At 45.7% G+C, this 23,150-nt stretch overlaps 1 protein-coding gene across 15 annotated transcripts in view; it reads right to left on the reverse strand.

Moving 5' to 3' along the window:
* The window catches only part of Ablim1 (actin binding LIM protein 1), a 297,903-nt gene that overhangs the window by 145,027 nt on the left and 129,726 nt on the right, over positions 1-23,150 (reverse strand). The window lies entirely within an intron of this gene.

A 23,150-nucleotide genomic window follows, 5' to 3' on the forward strand; every position in this document is an offset into this window, starting at 1 on the left:
GTTAGATACAAGATGATCCTCACTGGGATGCAGAGCTGCCTGTGTCATTTGGAATAAATGAGTCACATACTGCTTCAATAAGCACACACTGAGCAGCTGCCCTGCCCCATGCCGTAAGCATCAGATCCTCAGATAACTCAGATAGCAGTGGGAGGGCTGGGGAGATAGTTCAGTAGAATAAGCGCTTACCTGGCAAGCTCAAGGTCCTGAGTTCAATCCCCAGTGCCACAAAATAATAATAATAATAATAATAATAATAAGATAGCAGTGGCTTTAACAGTCCAGTGGGACACACTGGGCTTTCTCCTCTATGGATCCTGCTGTGCACTCCCTTTTGCCCCAGCTTCTCTAGGACTACACAACTGGGCCATTAGTATGCCGTCTTGCTTGTTTCAATATTCAATATTTTTTCTTGACACTAGGGATTGAATTCAGGACCTTGTACTTGCCAGGCAGGCACTGTGACACTGCGCTATTACCCTGGCCCTGTTTCAATATTCTCAAACATGCATTTGCAGTATCTTTTACTTGAGCTAGTGTGTTTTAGCCCGGATTTGTTGTAGAGTATAAGTTCTCTGTGCGTGGGCATTTCTTTGAGCTCATGGATTTGTTTCTTCCCACTTCCACTCCTCTTTCCTCTCCAGCTCCTATGATAGAGCAGAATCCTCCTGCACTAAAGAAGTGCAGGAAGCATTGATTTGCTTTGTTGTTTTTTTTTTTTTTTAAGAGAATAAAATATAAGAAAAAAACATTAAAAATGACACAGAAGTTTAAAATAAAATGATAGGAGATCAACTATGGTTGTTACATTGCATATTACTATCTTCTGAGTAGGTGCTTAGATTAGCAGATATAAACAAGTAAAATTGGTCAAAAAATTAAGCATTAACTATTCCTTACAATCAATCAATCAACCTATCTATCTACTTTTTTTTTTTAACCTTTCTTCTTTTTTTTCCCTTTCCCTAGCAGTTCCTTTCCCTTTCACAGTATCTAGTATGCCTTTCAGATTTTGTTTACTCTTTCAGGTTCTTACTCTAAGGAGACAATATGATGTTTATGCACGTGGGTCTGATGTGTTTCACTGATGAGTATGGTCTCTGGTTGCATTTGTTTAATTAGTATATGTTGGACACTTTCTGGTCAACTTCACTAGAGAAGATTTCCTGGGCCTACTTTTGAAGACTGGCCTGTAGGAGGCCTATTATGAGGCTGCCCTACCACGTGCATGGCTCCTGATAAACACACAGCAGGCAGTAATTAATTAACGCCGGACGTACTTTGAGACAATAATGCTAAGTGAAGTGATCAGACGAGTTAAATGTTGCATGCTTTTTCTCATAGGAGAATCCCAAGGTATAAATAATTTAAAGAGAAAGTAAAACATAATAGGAAACAGGGAGCTAGATCTTTTGCAAATGGGAAGAAAATCAAGAGATGGGAGAAAGAGGAAGAAAGGAAAGTAAAAAGAATTAAGGTGCATTATGTTGGTGCACTAACTCCTTACGGTGACTGTCCCATCACGTGTCACAAACAGGTATTGGTAAGAGCTTCTAGAAAATACCTAGGAACCATGAAGAACCCTTTGAGCCTGTTGCCCTTCTCCATAAAGTAAAGGGGATTGGACCAGGGATTTCTAGGATCTTTTCAGCTAAACTCACACAAGGAAACTTGGAGGACTGTTCTGTTGGTTTCCAGGACTGTGTCTCCCTTTGGTGGCATCTTAGGTATACATCTTCAGTTAATGTGCAGCTTCTTCAGCCAAAGAATGCCAACAGGGCTTTTCTGCTCTAGGATTCTTTTTCTGGTTTGGGTTTTCAGAACCCATGAGATATATACAAATGTCAGTATAATATGGGACAAGAAGACAAAAGCCTAAAAGTAATCAACTAACATAAAGAATAAAGGTCATTTTTTTTTCTCAAGTGGTAACATGGCACTGGGCAAGCATTCAGGGCCAGATTCTGCTGAGATTCGATTTAGATAACACCTTGTGAGCCAGTGTGGTGGTGCACAACTGCTATCTGTTAGCCCAGCACTCTGGGAGGCTGAGGCAGAAAGATGGCAAATCTGAGTCCAGCCTAGAAAACTTAGCTAGACTCCCTCAAAATTAAAATAAATAAATAAATAAATAAATAAATAAATAAAATAAAAAGGGCTGGGGATTTACCTCATGGTGAAAGTCCTGGTGGTCAATCCCTAGTGCAGAAGGAGCACCTTATAGTAAGAAGCTCACTGTACATGTGAGTATAATAGCTCGTTGTTTCTCTCAGGACTCTGTAATCTTCTCATTTCACATGGAGAGAGTCCGAGCAAGACAGTCCAAATAATCCATTACTGGCAACACTCTGAGCAACAAGGTTCTTCTTGTGAAATATGGCCTAAGAGCAGATGCAGTTTCGGGTCAAACACCTGATCTGCACTCTCTGTACCGGGTCCTGGACCCGCCAGGCAAGGGACCAGCATTGTACTTCGCGGGCATTTCCTTATCTACCCGCTGGGATCTCTCTGGGAAACCTGCATTCACAACACAGCTCAGAGTTTTCTACAGGAATTAAGGAGGAGCATGCTATGACCACTAACTTTGAAAGTGATTTGTATCAAGAGCAAAAATATACTTGCCTGGGCAATAAGAACAAGTTTCACTCAAAAAAAAAAAAAAGTTTCTGTTGCAAGTACTGGGAAACAGTATGTGAACTTTTAAAAAAGCTAATTCCTGCTTCTAAGGGAAATAACATTTCATCTTCACTCAGCTTGTCTTCTCAGTGAAGTGGGCAGTACTGTTGCCCCAGAGGAGTTGAACAACTCACCCAAGTAACATGAATGTGAGCACAAAGGTTTATGCCCAGGCCATCCTGACTAAGTGTGAAATCCTCCCATGCTGTAGGAATCCGAAATTGTTACAAATCAGGCAATGATTTCTTTAGTGGGTCTAAAAGCGACAGCGAGGATACAGCTTATCAAGGAAGCACCCAAACAAAGTACAGTGGTAGGGTATCCAGAGCGTGGTGATGATTCTCAAGGTGACCAAGCTGATCCCTGAATCAGAACCCCTCATGCCAGTATTACAAAAGCACTTTTTTCTCTCACCCCAGTTAAAAATGGTTATTACCAAAAAGTCTAAAAAAAAAAAAAAAGAATGTTGGCAAGTATCTGGAAAAAAGGTAACTATCCTACACTGTTGGTGGGAATGTGAGTACTGTCCTTATGGAAAGCAATATGGAAGTTTCTTTTTTTTTAAATGTATTTAGTACAGGGTCTACAGGGTTTCACAACCCTGTAGGACTCGTAGTGATCCTCCTGTTTTCAGCCTCCCAAGCACTGAGATTATAGGCGTGTGCCACCATGCCCAGTCTCATTCGCTCAGCGAGCCCTAGGGGTGGAGCCAGCATGGTACCCCAGGGATCAAACCTCCGGCCCTTGTGTCTGCCTAAGCAGGTGCTTTAATCTGCTGAGCTATCTGGCTGACCCTGCAATATAGAAGTTTCTGAAAAAATTAGAAATAGAACTGCCATACGATCCAGCAATCCCAATGCTAAGTAGTAGGTGGAAGAAGCAACTGCGCCTGTGTGCTTACTGCGGCACTGCCCTCAGGAGCCAAGGAATGGGATCAACCTAGGACAAGGCAAACGTGGAACGCATACACAATAGAACTGAGCCATTAAGAGAATTAAATATGCCATTTGCAGCAAAATGGAGCAGGAAGACACTTTGTTAAGTGAACTCAGTCAGAAAAAGAAAGAGAAATACTACGTGTTCTCAAATATATGTACGGATGCCAAAAAATTGATCATGTAGAACAGATAATAGAGTAGCAGCTTCCAAGGTCTGGAAGTGATGTGGAGTAAAGGAGGGATGGAGAGGGGGTGGCTAATGGGTGTGGGGTACCCCATAGGAAAAATAACTTCCGACGCTCTGCAGCATGGTAGGATAACTGTAGTTCACAGTACTCATTTCAGAAGAGCCAGGAGGATTTGAACGTTGCCAATCCAAAGCAATGGTAGATGTTTGAGGTGAGAGCTACGCCAGTTACCTGGTCTGATCATCACACACTACATGCATGCATTGGGGTATCATACCATGTCCCATAAATATGTACAATTAGCATGTCAAAAGATAAGTATTTAACAATTGTTCTACCTGTGCTGGGCAAGGTGGTGCAAACCTGTAATTCCAGCACTTGGGAGGTTGAGACAGGAGGATCACTGTGAGTTCAAGGCCAGTCTGAATTGCATAGTGAAACCCTATTTCAAAAAAAAAAAAAAAAAAGAAACAAACACAGAAAAGAAAAGAAACTCCAGTGCATGACAGAAACTCAAAATCCCATTTTTAATATGTCACTTGTCAGTATCTCAGAGAATGGAATTAAATCTGAGGCCTCTGGCAGGATTCTTCTATTTCAGGCCTTAGAGGAAGCCACAAAACCTAGGCCTTTGCTATGCTGGGATGACTGAGCCACCCTTAAAGCCAGAGCCAGCCTTGCCTTGCCTAAGCTATGTTATTCTAGGGGACACACTACGCTAGATCATGAGAAACAATGCGTCAGAGGAAGCACTTCTGAAATTAAACCCCCCTTAGCAGGTAGAAATCGAAGTGTATGACAGTTTCAGTATGAGCTACGTCTCGCTCTGGGTCACCTGAAATTTTCAGCCTCCCAGGTAACAAGTGAGCCCTTCCAGGTCCCCTCCCCTCTCTAGAACCTCAGACCAGTCCTTGAAATAACACCATGCTTGATGGCTTTCTAAGCCCTCGTATCTACAGTGTCATTTCTCTCCCTCAGAGCTCCGTAAGGTAGCGTTATAGACAGCTGAGTTAGATCAAAATATTATAGGCAGTCAGACAGGGCTAGGCCCTCATGGGAGTCAATTCAAAAGATGAAACATTACAACGGTGGCTGGAGGTACATCTGTTGGAGGCCAGGCCTCAAGACAAAGATGGAAAGACCAGGCCTACAAGCCTCCCCCACACATAACTGATAACTCCTAGTCCAGTAAAGCCTAGATGGACATCAGTCACTTCAGCGGGTGGCCAAGGTCCCCAGATCCATCCGTTCTTGAAAAGTTCTTGTTCTTTCCATATATCCTGGCTACACGACTTGCTTCCCCACTGGGTCAATATTACCTACACAGCTATACCTGCAATCTTAGTGGTGGATCACAGTTTTGTCCACGTTGTACCCACCTCATGATTCTACTCTATAAAACTTCCTCTAGAAAGTTGATCTGCAGCAGCCCACTCAGGCCCCCTCCTGCCTCCCTCAAGCAGGAACTGTCTTTCCCTCAATACAATTTCCTACTCTTCACCTCCATTATTCTGTAGAATTCATTCTTCAACTTTGGGGAACACGAACTTGGCATATTGGGTATCTAGCAGGTTGGGAGTTCCATTTATATCCCCTATATAATCTGAAGGCCTCAATCCGTGGGAAGAACAGGAAATGTCAACCACAGTTCACCAGTAGACAAAGGAGGACTCAGAAGATAAGCTGACTCACCCAAGGTAACGCAGCCAAGGAACGGAGTTCGCAGTGGATTCATGCCCGACTTCTGATTCAGAGCAATTCCCTTGTCCTGACACTCAAGCCTCACAGTCATCCTGGATCTGCTCTTTTATCTCTCTCTAAGGCCTGTGCAGCCTGGCAGCCCTCATCCACTCATGCCTCCTCTCAGCACCCTTCCCAGGCCCTCCAGCCCTTGCTCGGTGAAGAGGCCTTCTGCTCCTGGCTTGTTGTCCTGCTTCTCCACCACAGCCTGCTAGTTAGTCCGCTTGAGGCTATAACTTGTGGGCTGCATACGAATGGACAAATCTGATTCAGAGCAATTCCCTTGTCATGACATCATGGAGACATGTGACAGATGCTACTTTGGCCAGGAAGTAAGGTCAGTGTCCACAGTTTAAGTCATGTTGACAGAATGGAACTTTGATGTGATGGGATCAAAACTGGCACTCTGCCTGTGGCCTTCTTTATCAAAAGTACCCCCAGAAGTTTGATTACGAGAAAACCCCCAAATTGAGATATTCTATAAAATATGAGATGTGATAAAGATACAGTGAATGCTTAAACTTTTACAGAATTGTTACAGTCAAACACACACTGCCATCAGTCCCCTTCACTTGAGACACATTCATTCTACATTTATGCCACTTTCTGTGGAAGTTCTCAAAGTCCTCTTTCGTGAATGTCTTTAGCTGCAATGTCACCGAACTGATTCCAAACATTCATCTTTTATGATCATTTGGACCTTGCGGAAGAATCAGAGGTCATCTGGTGCCAGATACAGTGAATAGGATGAAGATATGTCATGACGTTTTTATTTGACAGGAAGTGAAATAAATGATCAAGGTCATATGATAAAGATGGTGAATGTTTAAATGAAAATATGTATTGCATTATGTTATGGGTTGTGTCTAGTTGTCCCCATAAAGCCTCATTTAAGTCATGTTGGAGACTCAGCTGGAGGAGCATCCAGGGGCAAGTAGCTTGAGGGGCGTGGCCAGAGGATCTGGGCGGGACTTGAGGGGCACGAACCTTTCCACTGACAGCATGCGCTCCGGACCCCTTCCCTCCCAGGCCTGCGGCCTCCCTTGGAGGTGTGGAGCCCATCATCCTGGACATGGCTGCGCCCCAGCCTCTCCTCCAGACCCTGCAGCATGGGTGGTGGTGTCTGTGATTGAGGCCGCCTCTGTTAGGGAGGAGATGTTTGGAGAAGTCAGAGGCACTGACCCTCTCTCCTGAGCAAATAAGGCTCCGAGGTCTTGCTACGTAATTCAGGCTGCTTTAAACTGCGAAACCTCCAGTAACTGTGAGCTAAATGAACCTTTCCTTCCCTAAGTTTGAGCGTTGGGTATTTGTCCCAGCAACAAGAGAAGAGTAACTGAGACAACAAAAGGCACACTGCCGTTGACTCCCCTCGAAATACTACTTTGCGTGGCTTGCCTGTATCCCATCATTCTTGGCAGTGTGTCTGCCACGGACTCTGCACCACTTTTACATTTCAACATTCATTGTACTTTTAGATCACCTCTTGGATCTGACCACTGTACTTCAAAATTGTCAAGCTCATCTAGAACAACTTCTGAGAAGCTGTCACAGCCAAGAAGAGAATGAGGACGGCTGATAACAACTAAGGAAATCTGAATAAAGTATGGACTCTACTTAGTATTCATTCTTATTGGTTCATCAATTGTTATAAATATATTAATATACGATGTTAATAATAAAGGACACTGACTATCAGGTATATGGGAATTCTGTATCATAGTCTCAATTTTTAAATCTAAAACTTTACTCTGAAAAATAAAGTTGATGTTAAAAAAGAACAAAGCCAAAACTATTTTAAATAGTTCTCTGGGTCACAGTCCATCAAGTTAGAAGTTCCCTGCCTGGCTTCAGAGATCTTCAGTAAAATGGTCCAGACTAGCTTTTCAGATTTCTTGAGAAGGTTTTTTTGTTTTTGGAGGGGGGGTGGGGGGTGGCTCCGGCTGCCTTAAGGGCAGGTCTGATAAGGCATGTGAAGCTGGGGATTGAACTGCAGTCCCCTGCGCCTGACTGGGTTTGACCAAGCAGGCACTTAAACAACTGAGTTAACCTGCCAGACCCTGCTTTTTAGATTTCTGGGATGGAAGTAATCTCAGAACTTGGCACTGATCACTGCACCAACTGGTTGGGCACTCAGCCTAGCCCCAGAAACTTTAGCGTTGGAGTCCTTGCATGGCTTGCTTGGCATGGCTCCTCTCTGCCTGTTCAAGTCCCAGTGTCCAGACGGGGACGGATATGCCTCTGAAACGTGCACTAGGCTTACATTGAACAAATATTCCCTTCTCTTCTGCATCTTCATTGATCAACTCAAACTCAGATGGTGCAAGAGTAGAAAATACTTTATTTGGGGACCTTAAGGATTGCAACTGGGAAGGCACTGGCATAGCCTGAGGTGTGTGTTCACTGTCCTGACAAGCCAGGGAGGGTGGGCATTTATATGAGATTCATTACAATGTCATAAAGGTTCTTTTGCAATGAAATTCTATTGGCATTGAGAGCAGGTACTATGTAGCAGGACCGCGTGACTGATAAAAAGTGTATTTACTAAAAATGTTCATAACACAAAAGCCCAACTACCTCCTATTGTGCATCTTGAACTCTGGGCTCATGTAATTATCTGTGCTAGCTGCCTGTAGTCAAAGGATGAATGAAAGTAACCAAAACTTGTAATGAAGACAGCAACCAGAATCGTGTACAAAGTCCTGCTGCCTAATAGCTTCTCGTCTCCCAATTTTCCTTTTGTTTCCTCATCCTTTAGCACTGAAGGTCCATACCATCACCCAGCATTTAACTTTCTCTTCTTTCGTATCTTGCTTTTGTTTCACAATGCATCAATCCTGGTTTCACAAAATGGTAAGCTCCATGATCAATCTCTTCAAATTTCTGGGATAATTGTAATTTAAAATATCGTACAAGCTGAACTGTCATTTTTGTGTTACTCCATTTGATTTTTGGGTTAGAGAAAATAGAGTTATCATCCAAAACCACTACTGGGACCCCTTTTACATGAAAATACTTGGTCCTGACATCATAGAAATGACTCAAGGGCTGGTGAAATAGCTCAGTGGACTAGGTGCCTGCTTTGGCAAGCTCAGGGATCAGGGTTTGATCTCCAGTCCCGCATGCTGCGTCAGCCTGTCCTCGGGGCATGCTGAGCCGGTCACCAAGTCCAGGCATGGTGGTGCACACCTGAAATGCCAGTGTTGGGGAGGTTGAAAACAGGAGAATCATTACGAGTCCAAGCTGTGTAGTGAGACCCTCTACCAAATACACAAATGAAAAAAAAATAAAAAAAATAAATGATTCGAGAAGGACACCATTACATTGTGGTAATGGGTAACACTGATTGGACACCTACTTTCAGGCATGGCAATAAGTAATGGAGACACACAATGACAAGTAGGTCTTACAAATGCCTGAAGGGGGTATTTTTGCATTATTATTTATTCTTTTTCTGCAGAAAAGGAAGCCAAGGCTAAGAAGAGTTCAGAACCTTTTCCAAGATCACACAGCTAAGAAACAGCCCGACTCCAAAGCCCAGCCATGGAAGCAGGATGCTGGGGATTTCCACAGGAAATGTCTGATCCAGTACAGAAGGGAATCCAGCTTGTACAGTTTGCTTACGCGAGTCTGATCACACAGCTCAGAAGCAGTGCCCGCCCAATTACATCATCATTCTAAAGAGAAGAACACCTACTAGTAAACAAGCAGATGGGCAAGACCACTTTACACATAAAAATACATTAGTAGGCTGTGACAATTTATGGGGAAAGAACTCTTCCGTGGTACGGGTGAGATAGCAAGGACATGCAGCCCTCCATCCGCAGGGACTTCCTTACAGCCTGCAGGCTGAGCAGAAGCCTGGATTGGAAATGGGTCTCTGGTTGAGATCGGTTTGAATTTGCAATCACAAGACGGTACTCTGCAAGCTAAGGCTCATTTCTGCCCAGGACAGGAACCCACTTCTCTTAGGAATCCATGTTTCAGAGAGACTGCTTCGTTGCCTAGAGTATTTTCTCTGTTTCTACCCCCGAGCTCCCGCTGAGATGTGAGCACACCTCCAGGGATGTGCTCTCTCCCACCTCCTACTCTCTCTGTACCAGGATGGTCTAGGAAACAACAAACTCAAGAGTTTCAATTAACGCACAGGGTGCTTAATTTGCAGTTTACCCAAAACTTCATTTCCTGCTGTGGCAAGCGGTAGTTACTTGAAACGGCGCACGTCATTACCCTGTCATTAGTTGTCCCAAGGAGCCTTGCCTCAAATTGGCCTCTGCAACCTAATTTCCTTCTACCTTGTGAGTGCCGAAATCAGGATTATTACTTGGCACAAACAGTCGCAGCTGGCAGGTTCTCTTCTAGCCTCCCTGCCACTCATGATGGCCTTCTGCTCCGAAGATGCCCTCTCCCCTGCTTTGCCCTTTCTGAAGCAGTGCGCAGGGCCCTTCTCATTCCTCTCAACATAAAAGGCGCCATCCGTGATGCCTCAGCTGGACTCCTGACAGCAGAAGCAGCCTGGGCTCAACCCCAGCTAATCCGATTCCCCCAGGGCAAGGCTGCACTAAGATTCCGTCACCGAGTTGGACAATTTCCTCCTTGCCCCTCACCTGAGTCATTTGTTCTTTTGTGCCCCACCTGTCCTCCACAGTGGCTGGTTAATCTCAGAAAAGGATTTTAGATCAGCTTGTTGCCTTATCCTCCCCTGCCTGAGAGTGACTTCTTCGATACACAAGGGACCCCTGTGACTCACGGAGACAACACCCTTCCCTGGTCGTGCTCAGCCTCTCTACTGTGTTAGTGACTTTACCTTGGAGGACAGTCACTCCTGTACAAGGCTCGTCTCTTCTCCTCAGGAGTGACCAGAAGAGACCTTGCATTAGAAGGGGGGAAGCTTGCTCTGCCTGCCATTCACTCCACCCCTCCACCCCTCCAAGACCATAGAGAGGGGCAGGACACAGCTGCCTTTCCCTGGGGGAGAACGATGAACCTTTGAGAGCTTTCGGTGGTAACAAATGACCCACAGCAGCACAGCCGCCATAGGTTTGCCACTACCGGGCCAGGGTGACAGTGGAGACAACAGGAGGCCCTCTCCTCCTCGGAGCCCCTATGGCACCTGCTGCATCAAAGCCTGTCTCAGCTGAATGTCAGGACAGTCACTGACCTCTAGGAGCAAGAATATCTGAAGTATGACAAAAACCACTTCTGAAATCTGATAGGACTTTCTAAGGTCACGTAGGGATCTCAAATTACCCTCACACCAGCAATTTCACTTAGAAATGGATCAAGCCAAGGAATTGGGCAGTGGCGTCAGTCTAAACCCTGCTGGCAGAAACCCACATCCTAATGGACCACAGGAGATTCACGTGCACCCTGATTCTGAGGAGGGAAGGGACTGTGGTCCTGTCTGAGCCATGTATGGGACACCATGTCAAGAGGGGATTAGAGTCCATGAGCATTTAAGCTGAGGGTCCTGAGAAGGGTTAATTTCGGTACGACAACATTGCTGCCTTCTCATTTCAAATCCATCCAGATGTGTTAGAGGTGTCAAAAAACCAAAACCCAAAGAACTAAAATGTGGACTGAAATGTCCAGCAAGGCACAAACCCATTTATTAATAGCACAGCGAGTCTCTCAGCTGCAGTTCTGAGGCCGAACTCAGGGCCTTCATACTAAGCTACATCATTAGTCCCTTTTATCTTGAGACAGAATCTCACTATGTCAGGCTGGGCTTAAATTTATAATTCTCCTGCCTCAGCCTCTCAGAGTGCTGGGATTACAGGAGCGCACCACTACAGCTGACTTGCCTTGGTCTTTTCTTTTTGAATGCTTCTACTCACGTCCCAGGACACACTTGGAACCATTAACTGGTTAAAAATTATTTTAGGCAAGCGAGCAGAAATGGTTATGTTGTCTATAGTACCTCACAATTTATAAAAAGTATCCTAATAAGATAACTCCCTGGATCCCCTCCACCCCATTCTACAGATATGAAAACTGAGCTTCAGGGGTGTTAAGTAAAGGCCTTGACTCAGCACCGGGGCCTCTGGGCGGAGCCAGCTTTGTGGTCAGTGACCTCATCTGGAAGTGTGACTGGGCCCCATTTACACAGGAAACCTGCATTCTTTACAATCCCAGGTCTCCCTCTGCCTGCCCTCCAGGGGGCTGGTTGTTAAACATTTACCAGCCAAGGTCACTGCTGGGAAGCAGCAACTCAGGCTCTTAGTTCAGGTGCTTCTGCATGCCAGGAACAAGCATCGAGCCCTCCCTGGCACTGCCCTGCACACACTCACCTTCCCTGGGTACACACCCACTGGGAGACAAAAGTCCAAGGCCCGTCTGTGTTCACAGCCTCCAACCAGGCCTGTCCAACCCTTGACAAGTGCTACAACGCCTCTCTAGGATGTGCCTCAGCTTCAGACTTCCCAGACCTGAAATTCGGGCCCATTCCTGCTTTCAGGGTGACATAACTTTGTTTGCTGGGTGTGACTTTCGCAAGAAAAGGCCAAAACACAGAAGCCACATCTGTCAAATCTCACCTTGCTAGACATTCTCCTCATCACCTGGTGACAGAGATCCCTAACCCTGGTAACTTGTTCATTCTCTTAACTTTAGGGGCTCCGCTACTTGGCAGAAGTCTGTCACATGACAAAAAACCCAACACATTTGAAGTCTATCATGGGGCTGGAGGTGAGAAAAGGTAACAGAGACAATTAAAAAGTGCCCCCTCAACTCTTCTAAATACAACCTTCTGATATTTTGGAAATAGTGACTTTATAACAGATTTGGTCTCAGTGCTGCCTATCACACCGGTGGTGCTTCTCCTGGGCTCGTGGAGCTCCAGGGACTTGGGCCAGCCTCTGAAGGCAGATCCAAGATGGACAGGGCACCTGGGAACCCCACCAGAGGGCACAGAGAGGAGGTGACAGATCCAGGGGAGATGCTGGCCATGTGCCAGGACTTGTGCAGTAGGTGAGCCAAAGAGCTGGGAAAAATTTCAGGGAGGAGGGATTAGATTTGCCTCTGGGAGAGGAGATGTGAACATGTGACCAGGGAACGGTGGGGCAGGACACAGACAGCACACAGGAGGGACCATGGGCGAGCATGCCCAGGGGCACCTGAGTACTATAAGTCAGGCAGTGCACCACTGGGACATGGCTAGGGGAAAGCTGTCACCCTCCTGCTTCCATTGTGTCAATCCCAGGTCCTACCCTCCAGAGCTTCTCATTCAGTGGGCTGGGGCCCGAGGGAGAAAGAGATGGCATAGGGACAAATGCGTGAGGATGTGAGCTACAGAAAATTAGGTTCCTGGAGATAAGCAGAAAATGAGGAGGAGAGAAAGGACAGAAACATGCTTGGAGGAGGAGGAGTCCTTGTGACTGGGCAGGATTTAAGGAGGAAGGACAGCGGCATCTTAGACGATGAGAGGGGGGGTTCAGGCTCATTTGGGAAATACTGGGAAAGCTGCTGTGGCTGAAGGGCAGAGGAAGTGAAGGGTAATGGGGAATCTGAGGCAGGACAGAGGCTGGCCCTGTCTGTCCCAGGAGAAGCTGTGGAACATACTGTAAAGGCCCCTTGTTTGGCTCTGCCTCCAGGTCTTTGGAAGCCTGCTTCTCAGGCAGGAGCCCCTGGGCTACCACATGGCAGCTGGGGAGGTCAAGTGCTGCTTGAAGGTTAGTGCAGTCCCCATCTCTGCCACCTTGAGCTCTGTGACCTGACTGAGTTGCATTTTTTAAGCCTCAGTTTCCTCTTCCGTACTAGGAAAGTAGATGCCACTTTGACACTTGGGAGGATGAACGAGCTCATGTACGCTGAGTGATCAGCCTTTTCCTGACAGAGAAGTGTACAAGATAGGGGGAGCCACTGCTGGTTCTGGGGTGTTTTAGTGTGAGGAAAATCCAGCCATAGTTCACGGTCATGGAAGTGAATGGTTGTGCATGCTGCCTCAAACTCAAACACCTTCAACTTTGGCCGTTATTGGCCTCTGGCTTTTAGCTCTGGAGGTCTGCTTTTCTGCAGTGCAGTGCCCACCCAAGGAATCTCACAGCTCCCAGGATCACCGTTTCATTGACCACACTGCTGTACGCAACGCGTTGTTTGTTTGTTGTTTTTGGTGGGGTGGATGTTCTTGTAGTATTTGAAGTTGAACTCAGGCCTTTGTGCTGTGCTATATCCCTAGCCCTTCTACTTTAAGTTGCTAAATTGCCCAAGCTAGGCTCAAATTTTTGATTCTCCTGTCTCAGCTTCCCTGAGCACTGAGATTATAAATCAGCCACATGTTTAGTGTTCACAGCTTGACTGAGATGTACTTCAAATATCATCCAACTTCTCCAGTCTAAAGCACAAAACTCACTAGCTTTTAGTATAGTCAGAGAATTCTGTGGTCCTCACCACAAGTGAATCTCAGGGCACTGTCATTACTCCAAAAGGAACTCTGTTTCTTTCAGCATCTCCTTTCCCCCATTCTTCAATCCCAGGCAACCACTCACCTACCTTTATTTCTATGCATTCTAAACAAAGCAACAGGTTGGATTGGTATCTATTAGTGTCAGCTTCTCAATATTCGCATGGCAACCAGAGGAAACAACTGCATGAGCACAGATTGGACTCACCCAAACTCCTACCATCTCACACCTTGTTAATGTATGAAATCCTCCCAAGATAGTGTATATGTTGTTCACCAACACATCCCCTGACAAGTGTCCCTGTTATCATTTCATCTCTGCCACCCTCTTGGGAAAGAAGTCATTAAAAAAGACAAATGAAAAATCAGAATGAGAAGCCATCAGATTCAGTTTAGGTCTTCTGTGGGAGTGTCTGGACTTGAAACATGACTTTCCTAGAGGTGTGTCAACATGCACGTCAGCACCAGAGATCTTCTAGAAGACTGACACAGGACGTGTTTATAGGCAATTGATCCCTCACTGAAGACAGGTGCTAAAAGGGGTCCAGGGCACAGTTACTAAGAACAAAAGGACTTTCATCTTGGAACAATGTGGACTTCCAACTCATTTGCTCAATCCTTTTGCCACACAGCATCTAGAGCTATTTTGAAGGACATACCCGGAGCAAACTGCTCTCCAATCTATGCTTTCCCAGAAGCTTCCAACTGTAGGAGATGCCTGTGGCCCCACCACCTCTCCAGCCTCTTCTCACTCTCTCCAATCCACATAGCTCCCAAGCTCCAGTTTCTCTGCTGGAAGATCTTCACTCATGCCTCTTGGCCCTAGCTCCTTCTTTTCCTGTTGGTCTCAATCTAAAGCAGCTTCTGGAACCTCCCTGATACTTCTAAGGAAAGGCATAGCCCTTGCTTCCTGCCCACCTAGGCCCCTGCCTGCCTGCCTGTCTCTCTGTCTGTCTCTCTGTCTGTCTCTGTGTCTGTGTCTGTGTCTGTGTGTGTGTGTGTGTGTGTGTGTGTGTGTGTGTGTACTGGGGATTGAATCGAGGCCTTTGTGCTGAGCTATATCTCAGGTCTTTTCTTTCTTGAGGCAGGGTCTTGTTAAATTGCCTGAGCTGGGATTAACCTTGTAACTCTCCTACTTCATCCTCCCTGAGAGCTAGCATTATAGGTGTGCTCCACCATGCCTGGCTTTTAGTTTTTTTTCCTTTATACTTACCACATTTTAAATATTCTATGTCCTTTCTTTTCTGACATCCCTATATGTATCACCAGGGGCCAGGTGTACAACGCTACATGCTACAGATGTGTTTGATATGGTTGTACATTTAACACTACTCCTATTTTCTGATCATTCTGCAAAGCATTAGGCTTCAGGCAAGCTTGAAAGCCAATAAAGTGCCTAGGCTTCACCAACAGTATCTACCAATTTTGATAATGTCAGTACAAAAATAAAAGACTTGTTTAAGTCTCTGATTCAGAAAAAACAAAAGCTGAAGGCACAAGCACACTGGTGGACTGACCAACTTCAGCGGGCCCTGCTGAAAGCTATACTGTGAAGCAATTTCCAACTAACCTGACCCATGTGGAAGAGCTGAGGTGGCACCAGAGCTCAGGAAGAGCTAAATGCTGTGCCCCAAAGCAGGACAGGATGATGTGGAATTCTGTGTGTGGGATGTGCTCTAGTAAGTGCTGTCCCACTGTCTTCCTTCGGGAGCCACCAGCACACTAAGTCAGCTGTTCTTAAGAGGCCAATACACTTGCACACGTGACACATCTCATTTCACCCCATCACATAAAGATGAAGATGAGACTCATCAGCTTGCTTGGTCAAGGGATTTGGGCATCCAGAACCCAACTCGTAAAATTCCTTGGCAGAGTCCTATCACAGACTAGGAGGCAGTACTGGTCACCAGAAGCCACTGTGGTACTGGACTATTATGGCATAAAGAAGGTGACAAAATTTTGCTCTGCTTGAGGTTCAAAGAGTGAAGACAAATGGACCCTGCTTGGTCCCTCAACTTAGCCGCCCCATCTCTCCTTAATTTCCTAGGTCTGAGATTCTAAACTCGTATCAGGGAATACATAGCCTGGACTTCAATCTGGAGGAATAATAGTGCCATTAGTGACAGCAGTGATTACTGAGCACTAGCTATATGTCACACGTTACTTAAAATGTTTTACATGGATTAACTTAGGTTTCCAACAACCCTATTAAAATGATACCATTATTGACCTTATTTTCTGATGATACAAGAAATTGTGGGAGGGTAAATGACTTGAATAAGGACATACTGTGTAATAAAGAGTAGAGTTGGAATTTGAACTCTGTCAGTCTGGTAGGAACTTGAGCCCATCAGTCTGGTTGGAGAAGTCTCACTTCCTGATTTTTCAGGAAAACCCAGAGTATCCCAGAGGCTTACAGAATAATGCTATAAAGCTATCAAAATGGAAGAATGACCGCTACATCATAACAGGTGAATGAAAAAGAGACTGACCCATAAGGGAAGGGCTTCGCAGTCTCATGCTCAGAAAATCCTAGCTGAAGGCCATCTGACCCTTCATTTCCACCCCGTGATGCATTTCATTCTTCTCTGCACCTACATCTTAGCCCTATTTATCTACAAAGAAACAGCCATTCCTTCGGCTTTAGGGTGTGCAGCCTACCATGCTACTCACGTGAGCACTACAGGCCAACCAATCCTTGTTAACATTCATTCAGCACCTGCTGCAGGGAAGGTGCCATCTTAAATTTTCATATTTATTATCTTATTTAAATTAATCTTTAAAGACATGGGATGCATGGGACTGTTTCTTATACATGTTTATATGTATCAAAAAATTTTAAAAGTTTAAAAAATCAGACAGGTTTATGTATATAAAAATATGCTTATAAAGGAAGGTAGCAATTGTCTGTCCATCTCTTACCTCTGATAAGCAAATGTACCCAGCTTTTTGGGTTTTCCCAGACCTGCTCGCTACATTTCTTAACATTATGCTCCTACCAATTCAGCTATCATTTGTGAACATGCTCATGGATGACAATTCAGCTCTTATCAATATGGCTACAACACAACGTTTAGTTAATTTCTTTATACTTTGAGAATGTAATTACTGTAATTATTCCACTAGACTTTGCAATGCATGCTCTGAATAGGACTCCTTGTTTTTCTCTGCTTAGCTTTAGTCATTTCTTTTCCTCTCACTCGCCTAGTTCTCACTGACTAAGCCATCACACTTTCCATTACTGCTGTGATCCCATTTGCTACGCGTCATAGCTGTGACCTAGCAATACTTCTGCCCGTGCTCACACCTAACTAATAACTGATCAGATCTCTATAATGCTGAGAAAAGTGGGCATTCTCCATACCATTTTCACTAGAGAAAAGCTGGACTGGCAGACAGGGAAGTAGCTCGGCTCCATGCCCTCTGCGAGGTGGCACAGATGTGCTTTGTTTGACACTAACCCCAGCACTGGCTCCCTGGCACCACACTGCCCCTGTGCAAAGGTGTGCGAGCTGAGGCCTGCACAAGTCCAAAGGCTGCTGTCCCCCTGCAGTAGGCTGAGAATGCTGCCCTGGAGATGAGTGCTCAGGCCCTGTGAGCCGGGCACATTCCAAAGGCCTCCAAGAATCTTAGTCATCTTGGACTGCGCTGGCTCAACTTTGAAAGTATCCTCCATCCACCTGCTCTTGGACTGGCCTTCTGGCCTGATTCTTGCTCAGTACCTGGCTTCTTTGGTTACTTAATACACGAGACCATCGTGCAAGTGTCACCTCACTGTGCTCCGGTGGTTTTCACATCAGGCAGAATCTTTCCTCAGGCACATCTCCATTAGCGGCTCCTTCTAACCACAAGAAGCCACTGTTGGGCTGATGCTGCCAAAGGCCCAGTTCATTTTGAGCCCTATTTTATGCTGCAGGGATTCTTCCAAGTCAGGACAAACGTGATGCTGGACATGCCCGGGCCTGAGGAATGGCCAGGCCTTTCCTACCATCATGGAGGGCTTGCTAGGACAACTTGCCTTCCATGCATTCTTGAGCGAAAGAGGAGCTCTTGCCAGGGTCTTGAATTACAATTTTTCTGGAAAAGTTTATACATGTCAAAAATGAATGCTATTCACCACCCCAGGCTTAACAGTAGAAGTGAGGAGCTGAGGCCATGATGGGTGGGACAGCATGTCACAGGCTGTTCTCGTCCTCAGTGGTCCCTTGTCCTCTCTCTGTTGCTGCACAAGAGCAAGGGAGTCAGATGAGCACCAAAAAGGCAAAGTGGCCACACAGAAGGACAGGGACAAGGCAGCCTTCATGAAAAAGCAAAGCCACCAACACCAGATTAAGAAGCTGATGTGGCCTATGGAGCAGGGAAGGGTTTCCTTTGGAGTTTCTACTGAATGCCAGCACTTTACTCTGAACTTAGTACTTGAGTCTGTCCATAATTTTTATCACTTAGTCCAAACAGTACCACCAAATTCTAGTCAGCTTCTGTTTAGGACAGAGTGATAAATTCAGGCACTGTCCTATGAAAACTTTTCCAGTTGCAAGTGAGGAAACTCAACAGAAACATGCCTGTCAGTACTGCCATAGGAGTCCCTAGGACAGAAATGTCATCACCAGGGAAGTATTTTATCCTGTTTAATGAGAATTTAGTAAGTCTAGATGCCCTAAGACAATGGTTTTCAAGGTTTGGTTCTCGACAGATTGGAATAAAAATCAATTTAATGGGTCATGACAGGCATATTTTAAAAATAGAGAAGGGAAAATTGCAGAAAATAAGGTAACACTGCCTCACATGGCTTTTATTTGAGTGTTCTCAGGGATCTTTCCTGGGTTCTGGGTTTTGCTGGGTGCGAATGTTATTGCTTCCTGTGCGTAGGGCGAGTGTGCACTGGGAGAGCTCCAGGCTGTGATCAGAGGCCCTGTGGCCAAGTCTGGCTCACAGGCTTATTTTGCTTGGCCCACACAATGATTTTATTTTATTTATTTTATTTTTTATTTATTTATTTTTTTATGAGCAGAATATATTTATTGAGAGAAAGAAAGCTCCTGTCCCAACAGAGGGACAGGAGGGGGGCCCAAGTGGGTAGTTCCCTGGGAAGCTGTCTCTTCCAGGGACTTTTATAGTGTAAAACCATGTGAGGCTAAGGTAGAAAAAATGGGAACTCGCTTAGGTGGGCAGGAGGTGGGACAAAACTATGGTCAACCAATGGGATTACATATGGGACAGGGTCTTTTCCTGTTGGGGGTTGGAATGCGGGATAGGGTCTCTTTCTGTTGGGGGTTGGGCTAGTGACTCACTTAGGTCTTTCCAGGTGATCGATACCTATTTAGAATATCAATCCCAGGTGCTACTCATTTAGCATTTGTTTGGCCTTTAGGTCTTTAGGTCTGGTTCACAGCAGGAGCATCCGCCCCTCCCACAGTTGTAAGGCATCTCATCTTGTGTGCTGTCTCCTTCGAGGGCCTGGCCCTGTCTGACTGCCTATAATATTTCTATCTAACTCGGCTGCCTGCAATATTCCCCACTCTGAAGAAGTAACCTGAACTGCCGTGAAGGGAAATATGGGCGATGACCGCTCTGGCTTCTTCATGCTGAAATTGGTCATTGTTGTTGACTGGCAGTCAGATATATTCTTCAGAGGTTTTAGCTAAAGGCCCTCGATGGATGACTTTTTAAAAGAGCAAATGGATTCATTTGCCAACATTTAAACTTTCGGAGACTTTATATACAAAAACTCCAATTTCTACCCATAACTGCTCTTGAAGACTGCAAGGTCTGACAATTTGGCTAGCCTTCCTCTGTGGGTCCAGGGTTGGGATGACAAAAGAGCTCCCCTTTGCGAGGAGAGCCACGCCCCCAAGCCTGCCGCAGTCCCTGCAGTAGGTCCCCTGCCTGTGTACGGGCAAGCCCAGTGCTACCCCTCCTCGTCCAGCCTGACTCACGGAGCTCCTCAGCCAACCTTCCTCCCTCCACTACTGCACTATGCAGCTATCAGCAGCCCCCACCAAACCGAGCTGGCTGTGCTTCCACCCACGGCTGCTGTGCTGCACAGCTGCTGTTTCATCAATATGAGCAGCTGTTCCTCAGTTTCCCTTTCCCTACCACCGAACTCCCATTCATCCTTCAAAGCCCCATTACACATGACTGCGCCATCAAATTAGCACTCTGTGGCTCTTACTTTAATAGTCCTCTCTTATGAGCACTTCCCATTGCATTGTGATTACTTATTCCTGCTCATGCTCCTTGCTAGAATGCAAATGGATTCAGGTCAAGAGCTGTACTTGGTTTCTATACCTAGAGTGCTTGTCTCACATTAGGTTCTAAAGAAATATTTCTAAAGAAGTAGAATGATCTCCTCTGTCCTTACATGTCATGCGTTTCCTTTTTAGTTTGTTCAGTATTCAATGAAATAACACGATGGTGCAGGAACCATGTAAGGATGCAAGCTGAATCAACCACTATTCCTTTCCTGTCTTCAGGAAAGGCACAGAGCTCCTCAAGGCCAGTCTTCCCCGCACCCTTTCTGCAAAGCCTGTTTGGATCCCTGGAGATGGGAGTCTTCCTCTGTCTCACAGCCCCCTAGGATACTCCTGACTCGCATCTGTTGCCTTTGGTCCGCTCCACTTGCACTTCTATCAACACCCTGCCTACTAACGGCAGGAATACCAGTGGGTCCATCGACCCCAAAATGTCTCACAGAGAAGAGACCACACCAAAAGTGCACTGTGGTCCAGGGCAGTATTGCTAGGTCCAGGCTGGGACCTTCACACCTGGCAGGAGTGGCAGAGCCTCGCAGCTGAGCAGGAGCAGAGGGCCACATGCCTCCCTGAGCACGCCACGTCAGGGGCTCCAGTGCACAGGCGCCATTCCTGCCCGCAGTCCTCACACACTGCTCCTGGACCACACTGCTCACGAGGGGCCCAACAAGTGCCCCGAGAACACCAGTCTAGTGGATACCTATGGGTCCCTCACAGGACACTCCCTGGCCCCCTCGATGTGCAGACCCACAGCTCCTGCCTTGTTTGGGCGGAACACTCAGCCCTCCCTCCCATCAGACATCCCAGTGAGAAATAACTGCACTAGCTTTTCCTGCCATTCACCACTCCTCCTTATTCTTAAGCTTCTCCCTTTCACAGCATCTGAAATAGTAAGCAACAGAAAATAAAACAAGAAAACACGCATAGTACTAGAAAATAATGCCAGTGAATGAAATGTGCCATGTTTTTGTAATATATTTCTGCTCTTCATAAACTAAATCGACAGTGGTAGCCCTTGCAAGCCTTGGGTACAGTGAATGTACCCAAGGATTCCAAGGAACCCTCCAAACTCCAGCAAATATGGTGCCTAAGATTTCAAGAGCCATGAATCACACCGAGAGGTCAGCACAGCTGCTCAGGCCTGTAGCTGGACTCTGACCAATGCCACCTTCCTCAACCCATCTGAGCACCAAGTCATCCATGAAAAAAGCCCTGTCGCTTCCTGCCACCCGTGCTCGTCGAGTAGCACAGGCTGACACCAGTTTCCTCTGCACAGCAGTCTCACAGGTCTGGCTCATGATGAGTGAACAGCTTCTGCCCCTTCTGAGGAGAGAATGTTGCCCTTGCCCTCTGTGTGCCATGCACAAGACAAAGTTTGCAAGAAGAGAATGGAGGGGCTCCCTCTGTAGAGTTCTGGTTTGCCTACCTGCAGGGCTGGTAACATTACTCCACGAACCAGGGATTATCTACACAGTGTCAAATTGTATAGGCAATCCCTGGGCTGGGTACATCAATACCAACCTTGGAACTGTTAAAAATACAAAATCTCAGGCCCTTTCCCAGACCTGCTGAATCAGAAACACTGGGTGGAAATGTTCAGAAAGCTGCACTTTAACAAGTCCTCCAGGAGATTCCGATGCCTGTTGTAGTTTGAGAACCACTTGTCTAGGTAGTGATTTCCCTGGAAATATTAAAATACCAGCATCTTCCTGGTTAAGTTCAAATTATTCAAAGAAGTCAGCACTTTTTTTTGCAAGGGGGCATAGAAGCTCACTCTTGGTGGCCCCCAGGGCACACTGGACCATAACAGCATTAATCATGTCAGTCTAAGCACAAATATAATGTTTCAGAGAAAAGAGGTCATGCATAACAAATATTCACTCTCCTCACTGTTAACAAAATTTGCCCTTGAATACACAACTCCTGCCAGCTTGGGATAAACATACCTCTGGGTCTGAGTCACCCTCGGTCCAAAACACAATGAAATAGGAAGCTGAGCTGGTTTCAGCTGTGGTGTGCCCAGACCAGCCCCAACCATGGTGGGGAGCCATCTGCACCCCTCACTCAGCAGAGTCTTCTGCAAAGTGCTCTGGCTTTTCACTTCTGCCTCAGGAAAGCACCCTGCACACCACAGCCAAAGGCAATTTGTTCCTCCCTTCTTGTCCCCCAAAGGCTGCGCATAGATGGCCCAGAGCAACCACCTCAACATGAACCACACAGAACTTCTCTCTGTGGTAGGAAGAGTCTTCCACAGTATATCTTTGTTGCAGGAATTTTGGGAAAGTCAACTTGTTCTTTAAAGAGTGTTAGGGTGATGCAATAGGGGTAGTTCAGCACTCCTGGTCACTAGAGCAAATAATGGAAATAATAAGAGGCAGGGCTACCTCCTAAAGTGTAGGGCAGCTCCTATAGAGCCAGCCTCAGGTGCAGGCACACACTGTCTATGTATTCCTGACTTCGTCAAAAATTTCCTCAGGAGCTGTGAATAAATTCAAATTAATATGCTACTTCCCCCAAGTTTACTTTCACCTTCAGTCTTAAATCTAATTGTCCCAATGACTTTTTTTTTCTTTCTGGATTAATATTTATTACATTTTAATGACTAGATGGCAAATAGTAGTGGATTTGCTATGATTTTTTTTTTTTTTTTTTTTTTGTAGGGATCAAACTCAGGACATTGTGCTTGCCAGGCAGGCGCTTAAAATCACTCAGCTATATCCTGAGCCCTGTTATGAATTTTTTAAAATGCAAATTCTTTTTTTAGCCTTGGAAATTTTATCATTCAGATAGCTCTTCCAGAGTGAAGATGGTCTGAGCTATACTTTCCAGTAAGGCTAGCGCTTTTATATATAAAATTGTGGAGGCAGTTCATGCTTGGATTTTTTTTTCCTCAAGGGGAATATGGTAACAAAAACCTGGCACTTTCCTCCCCTGAAGACCCAAACTTCACAACTGAGTT

Source organism: Octodon degus, unplaced genomic scaffold, assembly GCF_000260255.1.
Source record: "Octodon degus isolate 3935 unplaced genomic scaffold, OctDeg1.0 scaffold00042, whole genome shotgun sequence".
Classification (NCBI taxonomy): domain Eukaryota; kingdom Metazoa; phylum Chordata; class Mammalia; order Rodentia; family Octodontidae; genus Octodon; species Octodon degus.